At 37.2% G+C, this 16984-nt stretch overlaps 1 protein-coding gene across 6 annotated transcripts in view; it reads left to right on the top strand.

Moving 5' to 3' along the window:
* bru3 (CUGBP Elav-like family member bruno 3) overlaps positions 1 to 16984 on the top strand; it is a 797460-nt gene that overhangs the window by 566002 nt on the left and 214474 nt on the right. The window lies entirely within an intron of this gene.

Below are 16984 nucleotides of genomic sequence, written 5' to 3'. Positions count from 1 at the left end.
TATATTAAATTGTCCATTCTTTCTTTATTTCCAATTCTTACTACCTTTACCTGCACTTCATTAAGTTCTTTGACCAATACATCTAACATTTCACAAAAAAAATACATTCCTTATCAAAAAATCTCATAACAAATTCTCGCCGTAAATTCAGTGTATAAACAGACAAATCATCACATCGCACGTCATTCGAGTAATAACATGGACAGTTGCAAGCCGAATGAGTCAATATTTGTTTAATGTTCCACTGTACGACTGTTACTTACAACGATAATATCCACTAACGTGACAGGTATTCAGGTAGAAATAGATTTTCATATTGACTTTGACTGGACAGTTTCACGGATAAACCTATGTGAAATTTTCAAAATCAAATCATTTATTCATTTAGTTTAAATGCTGACACTTATGTAATGATAGTCAATGATACAGAGAGTGAATTTGCCGACAGATTGGAAGACAGATCCAATGAGTTTTCACTCACGATACCCATTTTTTCTTGGACCTATACTGTCTCTTTTCTAAACAAAGGTCTTTCCCAAACTGCTGCACCAGTATATATCCTCGACCTTCTTCTGTCAACCACTAAGATAGGTTACTTTAACAGAACTAAATATATAAAATTGGTTTTATACAAATTCAAAATTAATCAGATTGAATACTGAACAATCAGTATGGCATTAAAATACGTACAATTGCGATCATACCATGCACACTCTTGAACCCTAATATTTCTGAAAACCTTTTACAATACATCACTACGATTTCCTACCCTCAGTACTATTGTAGCAAGCTATCATATCAAGAAATTGACATTTAAAATCAACTTAAATAAATAGTTCCTTGAACACCCACTAGGGTGCGCTTAGATTTTCATGTAAAACTCCCCATAGCAACTCAATATTTAATAGTGGAAGAAAATCGCCCGTCAAATATCAGTTTTAAGATAATAACATCCTGCCGTTCCTGCTTTGAACAAAGAAAAACATCCTTTGATAGCCATTACCTTCAGTAACGTCAAACAGGAATATTATATAACAACTGTTGTTGACAATATCGTTATAAGAACGCTTTATGCAAAAGACGTTTATGATTAAAAATAAGTTTGTGATCAGCTAGTTGTCCCAGAGCAAAGGTTGCAAAAGGCGAGCTCGGCCTAATAATTTCCTATTTGTGATGTGGGACAATTTGTAAAAGGTAAGCGGGAGCGGATTGTGCTCTTTACATTCTTGTATTGTTAAATTAGTGACTTTTTATAAGAATTTGGTTAACATAGTTATTGGAAATGGCTAAAAACTCGAGCAAATAGCACGAAACGAGGTTGAATTGTGTGGATAGGATAAGACACGAACCCACGAGCGGTGAAAAGTAAAGCGGGCTATTTTACGAAATTCTTATCAGAAAAAAAAATAATACTAAGCACTCTTTTTCATTGAATCCGCACGCTAACAATCAGGATTCAAATCGGAACTTACCTACAATAAAACGCTTTATACAAAAACCGAAATCTTTCCTCCCTTACACCAACGACAAAAACTACAGAACTCCCGTACCTTGAACCAAATCCCAGTCAGGATGGTGTTTTGACAGGAGACCCTAATCCGAGCCGCTCCGCGGGGCGTCCCAGTGGCTCTGACGTTTTTCAATTATAACCATTCACTATGTTACACTCACCAGTAATGTTCCACGGAATTAAAAGCAGTTTACAATTGTATTTTGCAGTTAAAAAGCAAAATGCTGGGATTTAAGTCTGCAACAAAATAGGAGTTGTGCAACAAAAGAAAATGTTGCGATGTACTGTATTTTTATTCATACTGACTGCCTCTGGGCCCGGTAGTCTATGCAATTTCTGATTTATCAGATCTCGGGTCTAATTCTCCGATTGGGAAAAGTGCTCTTAATTAATGTAGGTATTACTTTCAAATTCAGATTTAGTTTTATCAACAATTTGACTTGTATTTGATAACGGATATGATTCCACAGTACTAATGCATTTGTGGTAATAAGTAAGCCCCTTACTGCCTAAGCCCAGAAATATAACAGCTGTTACGCCACTGTGTTACTAAGAATATTCCAGCAAAAAGTAGGCAGAACGCTACCAATTTTCCCAACCCATATTCACTCCATGGTTTTCATGAAGTGCCTCATACAGAGGCAGTACAGTCTCTCGGGAGTACTTGGTCAGCAAATGGGAAAAGACCTACTCCATGACTTAGAAGAGAAAAGCTGTCGAAATGATGATGGTTACTCTAATCTTGTACTAACTATATTCAGTACAACTAACTATGATCTTAACTCAGAACTCATGATACCGTGGTATCACCCCATTTTACCCAAGCTTCACACAGCTAGAGGATATTATTATAAGTAGATGTGTTCTCAATAGAGACGAACCGAACTCTCGGTACACTTCGGATCAATTTCCAAAGTTTTACTTCGATCTTTACTTTCTTGGGGCGTGTTTACACTGGAGGAGTACCTTGTTCGAAATTATACAGCAGAAAGTGGGTTTAATTTTGTGTGCTACGTTTGAGTTTTTGAAGAAACTAAAAGAATTGGGTCTGGATTTTATAATGGCTATCGATGTAGCTAGAATTATTGTTAGGTTAATAAAGATGGGATAATACTGCGAAATTGATAAGATTCAAGCCTTGTAAAGTAACATTTTAATTCCTAAATGCCACAACCGACCTTTGAACTATTACTGGGTAGGTACTAATTTAAAAAAAGTAAACCATCTTATCCATATTTAAGAGTCAAAATTTAATTTAGTAGTGTTATTTGCGTTAATTACAGTTGTTTCAAAACCGGTATCGATCTATCCGTCAAAATGTTTTTTATTCATTTTGCTATCTTCTTCAATAATCCATATTATTATCTTCTCAACATTTCTATAAAATGAAGTTGCCAATATTGGAATATTTGGCCCAAGTTTTCGTCTCGTGTGAACGTATCTTTAGTTTCAAACGTTGAGCCTGTACGGAACTTAACCATCCACTTTATTAGCAAACTTGGGATGAGTACAGTCTTTCAGTAATTACGCTGGATTATTTTCGGCCGACTGCGCCCTGAACTTGTTTACAAGTCATTTGAACAATATTAAATATTTTATTTTGTGATACATTCCGATGGGGCCTTTGATGTTCTTGTAAATGATACTGGAAGCATTTCTGTAGACGTTTTTTTATTAATAATAATAGTTTTATAGAATTTGTGTATATTTCCTTCTTGAAGAATATAGTTGTGTAACAATTGATATTTGTTCATATAAATATCAAACTGACTGATCCCATGACGCAGTGGTTGTCACGAGGCAACCCCCCTAATCTTAGCGCTACGGAGATCGGCAAAATAGTATGCAAGGCTTTTTTATTTGGAATGAGATTCAATTCTTAATATTATTTTTGTAATCTCGCAAGAATTAAATTATCGAACCTTAGTACGTTAAGTAATGATTTTATTCCTACAGTTTTCTGTCATACTACTTTTCACACAGCAAAATAAACGCAGATTAGAGTCATTCGGGTCAAGTGTACGCACTTTCACCTTTGGGACCACATTGTGAATTAGAACAGTGTAATCAGTAAAATAAAAGTAACATATCAAAATAAACATTTATTAGACTACAATTTGGAAGACAAACTAAATCTGTAAGTATATTAGTTTTCATTCAAACAGACAAAAACAACTGAAAGTCGGAATGCGAACACTTGACCCGTGTTGTGGGTAAGTGTGCGCACAACTATGGGGTAAAAAGACGCACTTGGGGCAAGTGAACGTATTGGTTAATTTGACCGAAATTAATGATATTAATTAAATTGTTTCACCAAAATTATCTAGCCTTTGAAGTAAATTTAATGAAAATTAACCAGAACCCAACATCTCTTTCTCAGAAAATCCAAACACAAAATCAACAAAACTACTTGAACATTCTAGGTATAAATATAAAAAAATCCTAATCAAATTAAATAATTTGTATTGTTTCTGGCTTAAACCGACCTATTGAAGATGCAGCTACGTTTAATTTAAGTCTTTCGCGAAGACATGACTCGCTTATACTAATTGCTTTACTTTTACCCTGTTCAATTAGAGCTTTTGCTTTAGCGATTTGTTGTAACAGTCGCAAGTTCAAGTTTTTTTCTAATATAATTTCGAAACATGGCGCTACACTAAAATAAATAAGTAAATAAGAGTTTATTTGCTACTAAAATTATATAAATTTATTTATCTTTATGAATCCGGGCAAGTGTGCGCGTGCGCCCACTTACCCGCGCACACTTTCCCGCAGACCCCAAAATTGAATATAAGAACCGCTGAGTCCAAAGTAATGAATATAACTTTATATCACGCTTGCAAATTTCAACAACAATAACCATTTAATTAAAAAAACATGACTTTCCTGGTGTTGCTTCACAATCTTGTGTGTCAGAATGTTTTCCAAACAATAAGAAAGACACAATCAAATGGCCTAAAACAGTTTTTTGCAAATAAATAAACAACAAAGAGTGGTGCGGCGCACTGACATGTCGCGACTAGTTCGCGTCGCTTGCAGCTACGATTGACCAAAACAGTCACCCCCGCCCCCTCACCCCGATCAGAGATATAGGCCCTGCGCTCACTTACCCACTGCGAACAGTTACCCCGAATGACTCTATTTGCTTTCTTTCCTCCAAAAACATTAGAAGTATAAAGAGAAATAAACAGAAAATGTCCGTCAAACTCAACGTATTGTAAATAATAAAATATGAAAACTATTTTGCATGCAGCAAGCTTGTGTTAAAGTGAATCTTAGAGAGGTGTCGATCGTGTTTATAATCTAAACTTTGACGTCGTTGTTCCAACTTTACCTGCTATCATTTTACTAAAAGGCGACTGTATTAAACGGTGCTTTGAAATATTGTGTGAACTACTATACTTGCTAAAGTACGATCAAAAAGAAAAATAAAATTTTCTTTACGCAGGAGCGATCTATAAATAGTTTTTCAGATTTTTATTATTTTTTCTCTCACAATACATGTCTCCTTACTTGCTTTGGTAAGTAAGTAATAATTCAAGTTAGGTTAATAAGCCGAATAAGCTTAAGAAATCAATCTTACATTAAATTTTATGAAAATATAATCAAAATACATTTCGCCACGAATTTTTTTCATTCAAATCCTTTTCTAGTTTATGAAACATTAAAGTTTCGACACGCCAAAACGTTTCAAAAACCATCACACGTAGTGACGTCACACATTAGGGCGGGTGCACACATCACGAGTGGTGGAACACTTGATGCTGTAGCTCTGTTTGCTAAACCCTCGTCCACACCGGGCGTGCGAACGACACACTCTCCTGAACTGAAATATCGCACAATACCAGAGACATTTTCGCACTTTTATGTATTCCGATTTGATTCATGTATAATTTAATGTCTGAATATAAACAAGCTGATTACTGGTAAAATTATTTTGTTTGTACGTTCGATTTCGGTGTTATTGATGGAATTTTGTATGTGCTAGTGTTGTTTGATTTACTTTTTTAGTTATTTTAGCTTTTGAGACGTGTACTTTGTAAATATTGAAAGACGTCATATGATTGGCAGCTGCCAGTTATAACGTCTAATTCTTTAAAACACATGAAGCTTCTTGGCATGTTAGGCAGGTGTTTTTAAATACTGACTGATAGAAACTAGAAACATGCTACTTTATTATTCATCAAAGTTTTAACTGACTTTTAGAAAACTATATCGATACTTTTTATGTCAATCAAGAATGCATGAATGTAAAAATTTCGATACTGTATTTTTTCTCACTTTAACTTAGTTAGGCTTCGTTTCACATATAGTCTTTAAAGTCCCAGCGTAATATAGAAATTCATTATTTCAAAGAGATTACGTCTAATTTCTAGACCACCAAAAAATAACTCTATCCTAACGCAAAAAAAGCGACAATTACAACACGATTTTAAAAGTATAACTGTCATAATCCACCATTTACTGTTGATATTTTCCGCTCAGTTTTCCTGCATTAATCAAATGGTACAAAGCCTTTTTAAAGGGATGACACACAGCTATCTGACAAGCTATTGTTGGCATTGTCATACCGTCACCTTCAAGGTACCCTGACATAATATATTTTGCAAGTAAATAAATTATTATAATCTCTCCGGTTGGGGAACTTGTGTTAAAGGATTAGCGATAAAAATTATGATATTTGTTTTAAGCTCGTGGTTTAGGCTTTAGTACTAACATTATAATGAAGGTAATATGTCGGCGTCTACTCAAAGTAATACTGTCGTGGGCTCGAATTCAATTATAAAAAAAAAATATGGACGAACTATTACATGGTTAATTTTAATTTAAGCTGTCGATGCAATAATCCTTCGAATATAGTACATTAGTATAGTTCTCCCTTTTGAAGTTGGTAATAAAATTACCTTCTCTTGTTTCGATCGAACTTCTGAAAAAAAATAACAGCTGAGTTATCACCTTATATCATTTTAGTCTAAGTTTCATGACCGTATATATTTTTTCTAGTCTTTAAACTACAAAATTTACAGTGCCAGCACGATTTATTTTGAGATAGAGTAACAGGATGAAAACCGTAGTGCAATATGTACATAATAATAATACGCTAGCAAAGAGTTATGTATGTGTGAAGTTCATATCAAAGTTAGGCTATGCACGGAATCTTTCAAGAACTTGACGCAACGCTAAAGCAGAACATCCGCACTCTTCAATATTTCATATTTTCATAACATCGGTATGTGTAGCATTAGAACTAAATTCACTTGCGTTATATTGAACTACAGTGTAAAATACGCAATAATACGAGTTATTACTTTTTCAAATTTGATGTTATGGAAAATAGATACACTTTTCTAAATTTTAAGGCACATAGTTTTTTTTCTTTAGCTGCGCGATTCTCTACCGCTACCGACTATGGACAATCGGCTAGCTATCGAAATAAATTGTATGATAATCTAACCAACGGCTCAAGCGGGCGCCGTAGAAACTATTTCTATAGTACTTTTTAAATGTCAAAATCTCGATACTTAATAGTACCAATTGTTTAGAATCGCGCTACTGTATACAACTATGGCTCGGCTTCGACCTTTACCGGTTAAGCAATAGGTTGGATTTTGTCATTACGATAATTTGTTTTTCTTACATGCTTGTTATCTTGCAAGCAGAATTAAAATCGCTTCTTACTATTTAACTAACTTAAATTTTTACATAATTTACACTTAAATCTCCACTCAAGCAGAAAATATTACATTTGCATTCCCAAACCCATAACTCACATTATCAGTTTCAATCTTAAACTTATAAGCAATTTTTGAACGTAACAAACATTGGAATATCTCAGCGACTATCTTTTGTATGCTTAGGTATTGAATTTGTTGAATATTTCGGGGCCAAACTTCGGGGGCCGAACTCCGCACAAGTTTTATTAGGATACTTGTTAAATTTCCGCCTATTTCATTGGAAGTGCTTACGCCTGATTAAATAACATCAATTTATTGACTTAGACTCGGCCAAAAGTGCCCAAGAATTCTGATATCTGTGTGTCCGTAAGTTTTTAGAGTTTTTTGGAAACTTTAAAATGGAATTTTAATTAAATTGTTTGTTGATTTCATCGGTTATATCCTGCTAGTTATTATGCTTGTTTGGACTTATTTAACTAGTCGATAAAATGTTGAGTACCCTTTTTAGATGAACATCAATTTGGAACGTAAATAAAAACTGTAAATAAATCAATTTGTAATATTTGTTACGAAATGTACAGAATCACCTGTTTTGTCATATTATTATTTTAAAAGTAAGATTGAGTAGGTAATCAATAAAAGTTCTTCTCGCCTTCAATGTCGTAATTTAGTATCCGTGGTCATATTTAAAGCTGTGGTTTTAAGGGCGTCACTCTAACACTTCACGTAACCACGGGAACTATCCCTTTTAGTTAGTAAAATTTACTTCTCACGCAATATGCATTCTTGAATACTTCGCTAATATTAGTTACTAAAGGGCTTAAGTTTTATATTGTAGAAACGGACTTAAGACATTCCATGCTGATTTGATATGGTTTTACGAATCGACGAATACGAATCTTCATTTATCCATTAAAATTCAAATTACTAATTTTTTTCGAAATTATACTTTTATAGTTTTATGAAACGGTTAAACCAATCGATCATTTCGATAAAATATATGTCTTTAAGACATTGGGAAGGCATATAACGAGCCAAATAATTTAGAAAAATAGGTAAACAGGAAAACGCATATCAATTAGGTAAAAAAAATCATTTGGACCAAAAATTACCGAAAAATAAAACTGTTTACATTATGTAAAATCCAAACGATTATAAATGAAACATTCCTCCACACGACCTAATTATTAAAATGATGTACTCCAGTTGAAAATGACAATGGTTTTCGTCCATTACTTTTAACCGCAAAGCTTTTAATAATTTTGTCGGTTCAGTCCTCTTACGTTCATACAAATATTTATTTTGGTCGTCACCTCGGTTGAAGCGTAAGTATTATAATTGTATGGCAAATATTTTAAGGAACTTTAGGAACTTTTGATGTTTGTTGAAATTTTGTATGATATTTGATGTGTTTGTATTCATTTGAAGAATTTGCAATAAACACACACTTTCTTCGTATAAAACGTTTTTAGTTAATAATCTTACAATTTCTTAGTATGGTAAATGAACAAAAGATAAAATATGTTGTCTTTACTTTTGCATGTTTCGGACGGTACTTCTTGACTGGCCCCACTTTAAAACGACGTTTGACACAATATCAGATTTTAGATTATCAGTAATGAAAATTCTATTATAGACAAAAGCAGCTCCCAGTTGTAGAGTCAGAGTGTAGTATATTTTGAAGTCAGCGTCCTCTTCAAAACATTTTATATAAAAAAACCTCCTTCAGTATTACAATCACGGACGTTTATTAGATTATATTTATTATGATTACTGAAGAAGCCAACAGTCGGATTCGCAAATTAATTCATTAAAACTTGTCTGTAAAGATAAAAAAAAACTTTCTAATTGTACGAATGAGGTACTAATTATTCGAACAATTATGTAAGCAACTTAGGTCGGGCAAGTTAACGTTTTTTTGGCATCATTTGCCGGCGGACTGAAGAAACTCTTAATCATGAAACTTAGATAACAAATGCTGCTCAAGTTTTCAGCACAACATTTTTTTTCTTTGATGAAAAGTGGGGAATTGTATATTTAAAATTCTGGCTGAGTTATTTTTTATTTTATAAGCAACTTATTTGCATTCTGGTTTGTAATTAAAGAGGGGAAGGAGTGCCAAGGGCGGAGGAAAGTGAGTTGAACGGACCCTCGCACTCGACTTTCGTTAGTGTTGCCCTTCTGAATTTCAGTTAAAAAAACATTTCGTTTTCGGTTAAAAGTTATTTGTTTTATCATTTCGTTTGAATCCAACATTTTTCTGTTGCGACGTAAAAATATAACTACGAAATATTTTAGCATTTTAATGCCATTCTGTGTGCTCTTTTAACTTTACTCACATATATCTATACTTATAATAAATCTTTAGAGAGGTCAATTCTGTACATTGAATATATTTAAAAAAAAACCAATGGGGGATGTTTAGTAACGGATACTGATACCGAATCTGCAATTTATAATTTTCTTTTCTGTCTGTCTGTCTGTCTGTCTGTCCTCCGTCTGTATGTGTCGCTATCACGTAAAAACTACCGGACAGAATGCACTGAAATTTGGTATATGCATAGAATAAGTAGTGGAGCAATTTCTAGGATACTTTTTATAGCTTAAAATTTCAAAGATTTTTAGAAAATTGAAAAAAATACGTAGAAATCGTTTGAACCTGCGTTTCCCTATAGAGACCATAGATGGCGTTACAATCCATTTCACAACATTCGCATAGTTAACGCGGCGCCTGCCGTATCGATACCTGTTGTTCGCACCAACCAATAGATGGCGTTATAAACCGCAACAAAGCATGTTTTTTCTAATTAATTTATTTTGATGGCTTTATTGTAAAAAAATACCTTTGAATCATGCTATACATTTATAAGATTTTTAAACATAAATGTTGTATGATATATTACACAAAAATGTTGGTTTACGTGGGTCCGGTGCGATCGGGATATCCTAGATGGCAAACCGAGTAATTTCGTTTGTTGTCGTTGTTCGCCGCAACTGACAGATGGCGTTGTTGTTCGAATCACATAATATTTAATAACCAAATTAATTGGTTGCATTAAGGAAATAAATTGGATAGCTATGAAACAGACTATGTGGTAAGTTTTAAAAAATAAACAACGGATGATATAAGTATAAAAAATAATTACGGGTTACGCGGTTTCGGACGTATCATCGCAAGTATACATTATTACGCGTCTGAAGAGCTCCGGCGCAGATAGGACCTATAATAATATTCTGAATCCAGACGGGTAAGCAATGGTCAGTCTGTGGCGTTGGAGGGATTGTTCCAGACCAACCACTAAATAAACTGCGCTTTCTGGTAAATAATAGTTTATTTGCAACTTAGCTTAAATAAAGTTCTAAGTAAGAGCGTTCAGCACACAAAAGTAATTAAGAAGCACAGCACAGAAGGAGAGAAATAACATGAGCGATGGATTAAGCTAAGAAAGTTCATCAGCGTTAAATTTAGATCGCGAAAGACTTAGCGCGCGGACCAGTGAGCAACGTTCGGCATGCGTGTCGCATCGAATGGTGTTAACGGTCGACTAGCGGCGGCTCGCGCCCCGAGGTACATCTCGGTGCAAGGCGCCCGCGCAGGTAGCCGCGTGACGTCACAAGGGTCGGCAGGCGGCCGGCGCGTGGACATTCGTTCAAAACAACAATGTCATTAAACATATGCAAATAAAATGAAGATGTCATTGTGTTTGTAGAACATTATTTTTATGAATATTAATGAAAAGTAAAATTAGCGCGAAATATGTTTTGTGGATATTAGTGCCGTGCAGGGAAACTGAATTCGGCTTCGGCCGCTAATTCGGCCTCCGTGAAATTCAGGTTCCGTGCGGACATCTCTAGTGTTATGATTAAAATGTGCTGTACTTATATAGATTATACAATAGTTGTTTATATTAGTTTTAGGTTTCTGTACATAGTCTAGTTATAAGTTTAATTTAATGTAATACAATTTAAGTTATAATTTGAGTTAGTTATAAGTTTAAAATGTAAGTAACAAAGTAGTTCCGCTACATCACTCCCCCCGTGAGACCGTTCCTACGGGCGATAATAAGCAGGAAATCTCACCCTACGACCCGATCTGGTAGTTCTGACAATATTGTCTTCAGCATCAGGACTACACTGGTTTGAACGATGTGTTGGTATGGGAGTATTAGTAGGTGTGTTAGCATGAGTGTAATTTTGAGTGCTAGTGTGATCATTAGTTTGATTGTTAGTGTGAGTGCTTGTGTGAGCGTCGGTGGGTGAATCACAGAGTATGTAGGCAGGTTTCAGTCTGTCTATGGACACTGTGACTGTTTTACCATTCAACACAATAGTAAAGACTTTATCAGTCCTAGATAACACCTCGTGAGGGCCAGAGTATGCAGGTTTTAGTGAGCCAGCTACAGTGTCATTGCGGAGAAAGACATGTGAAGATGTAGCCAGATCCTTGAAAACAAATGGAGAACGATGACCACTGTGACGCGATGCCTGTGGTGGCTTTAAAGAATTCATAAAGGACCGAATGCGAGATGTGTAGTATGCCATGTCGTGGTATTCGTCCCTTGGGGGAAGAAAGAAATCACCTGGGAGTCTTAACGCCTCGCCGTAAAGCAGTTCTGCTGATGAGGTATTCAGATCATCCTTCAAAGCCGTACGAATTCCTAACAGTACAAGAGGAAGTGACTCAACCCAGCAACTGTCAGCGTGGCAGGTTATGGCAGCTTTCAACTGCCGATGGAACCTCTCCACCATACCGTTAGACGCAGGATGATAAGCTGTGGTACGGCTATGGACAAAACCGGCCATGTCTGATAGCGACTTGAACAAAGCGGACTCGAACTGAGCTCCTCTGTCGGTCACAATTTTGAAAGGACAGCCAAAACGGGAAATCCAGCCGCTTAACAAAGCTTTCGCCGTAGTTTCGGCGGTTATATCCGGGATCGGAATAGCTTCGGGCCAGCGAGTAAATCGGTCAATGGCTGTCAGGCAGTACCGATATCCTAGCGACAGTGGCAATGGACCAACCAGATCAATGTGTACCACCTGGAAACGACCACTAGGAACACCATAAGAGCCTAAGGGAGCAGAAACGTGTCGCGTAACCTTACACCGCTGACACGGCAAACAGCTGCGAACCCACTCGCGACAGTCTTTGCGAACTCCCGGCCAAACATAACGATCACTCACCAACTTAATCGTTGCTTTGGCCCCAGGGTGACTTAGGGAATGCAAATTATCAAAGACTTGACGGCGGTAGGCGTTGACAACGTACGGCCTCGGAACGGGGCCACTTACGTCGCAGAACAACTCCGTATTGGTACCAGGCAACCTAACCTTATCAAGAATCAAAGACGAGTTTCCAGTAAGTAGACGTGACAGTTCTCGATCTCGGAGTTGAGCGGTTGCTAATGTCTCAGGGTCAATTGGCTGGATAACCTCCTCTACCCTGGACAAGGTGTCAGCAACAACGTTGTCACTTCCCGAGATGTGCCGTATGTCGGTGGAAAACTGCGAGATGAAATCCAAGTGACGATATTGCCTGGGTGAGCAGTTATCTTTTCTCGACGTGAACGCGAAGGTGAGCGGCTTGTGGTCCGTATAAATGATAAAGTCACGTGCCTCGACCATGTGTCTAAAGTGCTTGATGGCCTCATAAATGGCTAAGAGCTCGCGGTCGTAGGGAGAGTACTTGGTCTGGGCAGGAGACAGCTTCTTGGAAAAGAATGCTAGTGGCTGCCAAGTACTACCCTTCAGCTGCTGTAAGACCGCACCTAACGCAACGTCGGAAGCATCGGCGACGAGTGCCAACTTCGCACTGCAGTCTGGATGTGCCAACATAGCCGCGCGACACAAACCTTGTTTGCACGCCTCAAAGGCATCCAGTTCCTTCTGACCGAAGGTCACAGGATGAGAACCCTTGACAGGACCAGCCAAAAGCGCATTTAAAGGGGCTTGTTGTTGAGCTGCATCTGGTATGAACCGACGGTAAAAATTGAGCATCCCTAAAAATCGACGCAATTCTTTGACCGTTTTGGGCTGTGAAAAATTTAAAATGGCGTCCACTTTTTCAGGCAAGGGCTTAGTACCTTCTGAAGAAATCCTATAACCTAAAAAAGTAACCTCCGAAGCGGCAAAAACACACTTATTCGAGTTTAGCACCATACCAAAATTTCTAAGTCTGCTGAAAACTTCATGAAGATGGGCTTCATGAATTTTCAGGTCTGCGCTAAAGACCAAAATGTCATCAATATACGGGTAAACGAAATCTAGCCCTCGCAACATTTCATCGATGAAGCGTTGGAAGGTCTGACCCGCATTTCGAAGTCCAAAAGTCATGTACGGGAATTCGTAGAGTCCAAAGGGGGTGGAAATGGCGGTTTTGGGAATATCGGCGGGATGGACGGGAATTTGCTGGTATGCTCTACTCAGGTCCAGGACTGAAAACACCTTACAGTTGGCAAGGTCGTGGGAAAAGTCCTGAATATTGCGGATTGGATATTTATCCGGTATCGTGCGTGCGTTAAGCCTACGGTAGTCACCACAGGGTCGCCAGCCATCCTTCTTCGGAGCCAGGTGTAAGGGTGAAGCCCAAGGAGACTCTGAGGGGCGACATATCCCCATCTGCAACATGGCCTCGAACTCCGCTTTGGCGATTTTCAATTTTTCTGGCGACAGCCTGCGTGGAGAACACGACTCTGGTTGCCCTGGTGTAGTGCGAATGTAATGACAGGTGTTGTGTTTCGTGACGTTATTCAAACCAGGAGGTCGGGTGATCTCGGGGTACTGTGCTAGTATAGCATGATACACCGAGTCGCCAGACTTAACCTTCACTGAAGAAATACTGTCGAAATTCGCGAATGAAACCGAGGCGGCGAGTCTAGTATGTGCGTCGACCAGCTGTTTACTGCGCACGTCCACCATTAAGTTGTAGTGGGATAAAAAATCCACACCTATTATCGCCTTTGTAACATCGGCTACAATAAATCGCCAAGGAAAGTCGCGACGCAAACCTATATTTAAAATTAAATTAATATGACCATAGGTACTAATTACGGAACCGTTAGCGGCACAAAGTTCTAAAGGTGCTTTGTCGCGTCGTTCCTTTGCGAATGAGTAGGGGAAAACACAGACATCACTACCAGTATCAATTAAAAATTTGATATTATTCCGTTTATCGGTTACAAATAAGCGGCCGTTATTGGGGCAGTCGTCGGCCGACATTACACACTGCCCTACACTTTTCCCGTGTAGTCGCACGGTTTGTCACAAGATGGCGAACATGTAACGGTCACGTCAATGTCACGTCGGGGTCACCAATGTGGCGTTGGAGGGATTGTTCCAGACCAACCACTAAATAAACTGCGCTTTCTGGTAAATAATAGTTTATTTGCAACTTAGCTTAAATAAAGTTCTAAGTAAGAGCGTTCAGCACACAAAAGTAATTAAGAAGCACAGCACAGAAGGAGAGAAATAACATGAGCGATGGATTAAGCTAAGAAAGTTCATCAGCGTTAAATTTAGATCGCGAAAGACTTAGCGCGCGGACCAGTGAGCAACGTTCGGCATGCGTGTCGCATCGAATGGTGTTAACGGTCGACTAGCGGCGGCTCGCGCCCCGAGGTACATCTCGGTGCAAGGCGCCCGCGCAGGTAGCCGCGTGACGTCACAAGGGTCGGCAGGCGGCCGGCGCGTGGACATTCGTTCAAAACAACAATGTCATTAAACATATGCAAATAAAATGAAGATGTCATTGTGTTTGTAGAACATTATTTTTATGAATATTAATGAAAAGTAAAATTAGCGCGAAATATGTTTTGTGGATATTAGTGCCGTGCAGGGAAACTGAATTCGGCTTCGGCCGCTAATTCGGCCTCCGTGAAATTCAGGTTCCGTGCGGACATCTCTAGTGTTATGATTAAAATGTGCTGTACTTATATAGATTATACAATAGTTGTTTATATTAGTTTTAGGTTTCTGTACATAGTCTAGTTATAAGTTTAATTTAATGTAATACAATTTAAGTTATAATTTGAGTTAGTTATAAGTTTAAAATGTAAGTAACAAAGTAGTTCCGCTACAAGTCTATTATAAGGTATTATATTTTACACTGTAAACTGCTACGGATACAGACGAGAGCGGAAAAGAAGGTAACCACAGGAAATCAGGCCTGCCTGAGCCTGTGTCACATTGTGTGCCTTTCGGGTCCCTTTCGTAAATAACCATTAGATGACAAAAGAGTTGTTAACATTTTTATGTGTAGGTGTATCGAGTGCTATGCAATTCGCGTGCTCAAACGAACAAGCAACAGTACGAAATTCACGCGAGCGGAGCCGCACGGGTCAGCTAGTATATAATACGTAATTTTACATTTGTAAGATAATCTAACAGCAATATTTTCAATAAATAAAACAAATTTAGATACATTTCTTCTTTCCCGACTTTTCAAAGACTTTCCCGTCTAATCCTTCATTAAAATATCAACGTATATCGTAATAGATACTGTATTAGTTGGAGTAGTTTTCCAAGGATTACGCAGAAGACAGGCTAACAATAAAGATAGACAAGTCTATTGTTCAAGGCGCAACTTTGTAGTCAGATCATTAACGTCAGAACTTATAGCACAATGTGAAAACAGATACGGTGTGGTAATGGCTAGTTAGGGTTGCTTATAGTGACAGCTCTATTGTTTATTGAGATGACCTGTGGCTATGAATAGGTGGGAATCTTGAAGGTGATATGAAAGTAGAAAAAAATTAGTCTTAAAGCTTTTAGAAAGAGCTTATAAAAATAATATACTTTCCCTGTGTAAGAATGGTATATTTATGGTACAATAGAAAATGTGTCTTTTTAATAACATGCCAAATAAAGCCTAGTTTTATTTTAAGTCTTCAACTCGCTTGGCCAGCGTGGTGGACTATCCCTCTCTCGTTTGGGATGAGACCCTTGCACAGCTGTGAAACAGTGATAAGTTAAAAAAATAATATCGTACACGAAGCAAAAGCGTAAAACCCGCTTTGGTATTAAAAAGACTTTCCGTTTGCGTTCAAGACTAATATTTTATTAACAAATAATTACTACAATTCTCCATCACTGTTCTCTATTACAAAAACCACTTCACACAGCCACTGAAAATCGAGAAATTACCATACCGACTTGGAAATTCATACTCTCGCCACTTCGCCGTATGAAATAATAAAATTAATGTCTTAATCTTTGAAATTTATTCATTGCATGGTGCGATGCGATGCACTGGAAGCGCCCGCTTGCTTTGCTTGCAGCCAATTTGTGTAAGATTGCGGTGTAAGAAACTTTAGTATGTGTTTCATTATTTTATGGTGAAACTGGATACTTTGGTGTTTATTGTGTGTAGAAAACTTATGGTAGTGAAAACTGAGTTGTATAGTCATTATTTTATACTGATAATACAACTTAATATACAAGAAAAGTATTAATAACAATAAGATTAATGCAATTAATGCAATGGCTAAAATAAAACTATCATTAAATTGAGTCAAACTATCGATAGATTTCGATTGTTATTTTCTTAAACTCTATCTAGAAGTTTTTCTGGTAGCAATTTCTCATTTATAATCTCACTTTACTTTAGGTCTTCATCTATCTAAACATGTCATATTTCCTCTACATGACTTCATTAAAAAAACACAGAGTAACTTAATAACACTACATCAAAGTATTTATCAAAATTGCTCCCCTAATTTCCAATACGCCCTCACATAAGTTGACTCCTTAAAATACCTTAACCTAAAAAACCCTCAAGTAATATACTGTACAAGAAGCCGTA

The sequence above is a fragment of the Anticarsia gemmatalis genome, chromosome 9 (assembly GCF_050436995.1).
Source record: "Anticarsia gemmatalis isolate Benzon Research Colony breed Stoneville strain chromosome 9, ilAntGemm2 primary, whole genome shotgun sequence".
Lineage (NCBI taxonomy): Eukaryota > Metazoa > Arthropoda > Insecta > Lepidoptera > Erebidae > Anticarsia > Anticarsia gemmatalis.
This window is presented reverse-complemented; position numbering and strand designations above follow the sequence as displayed.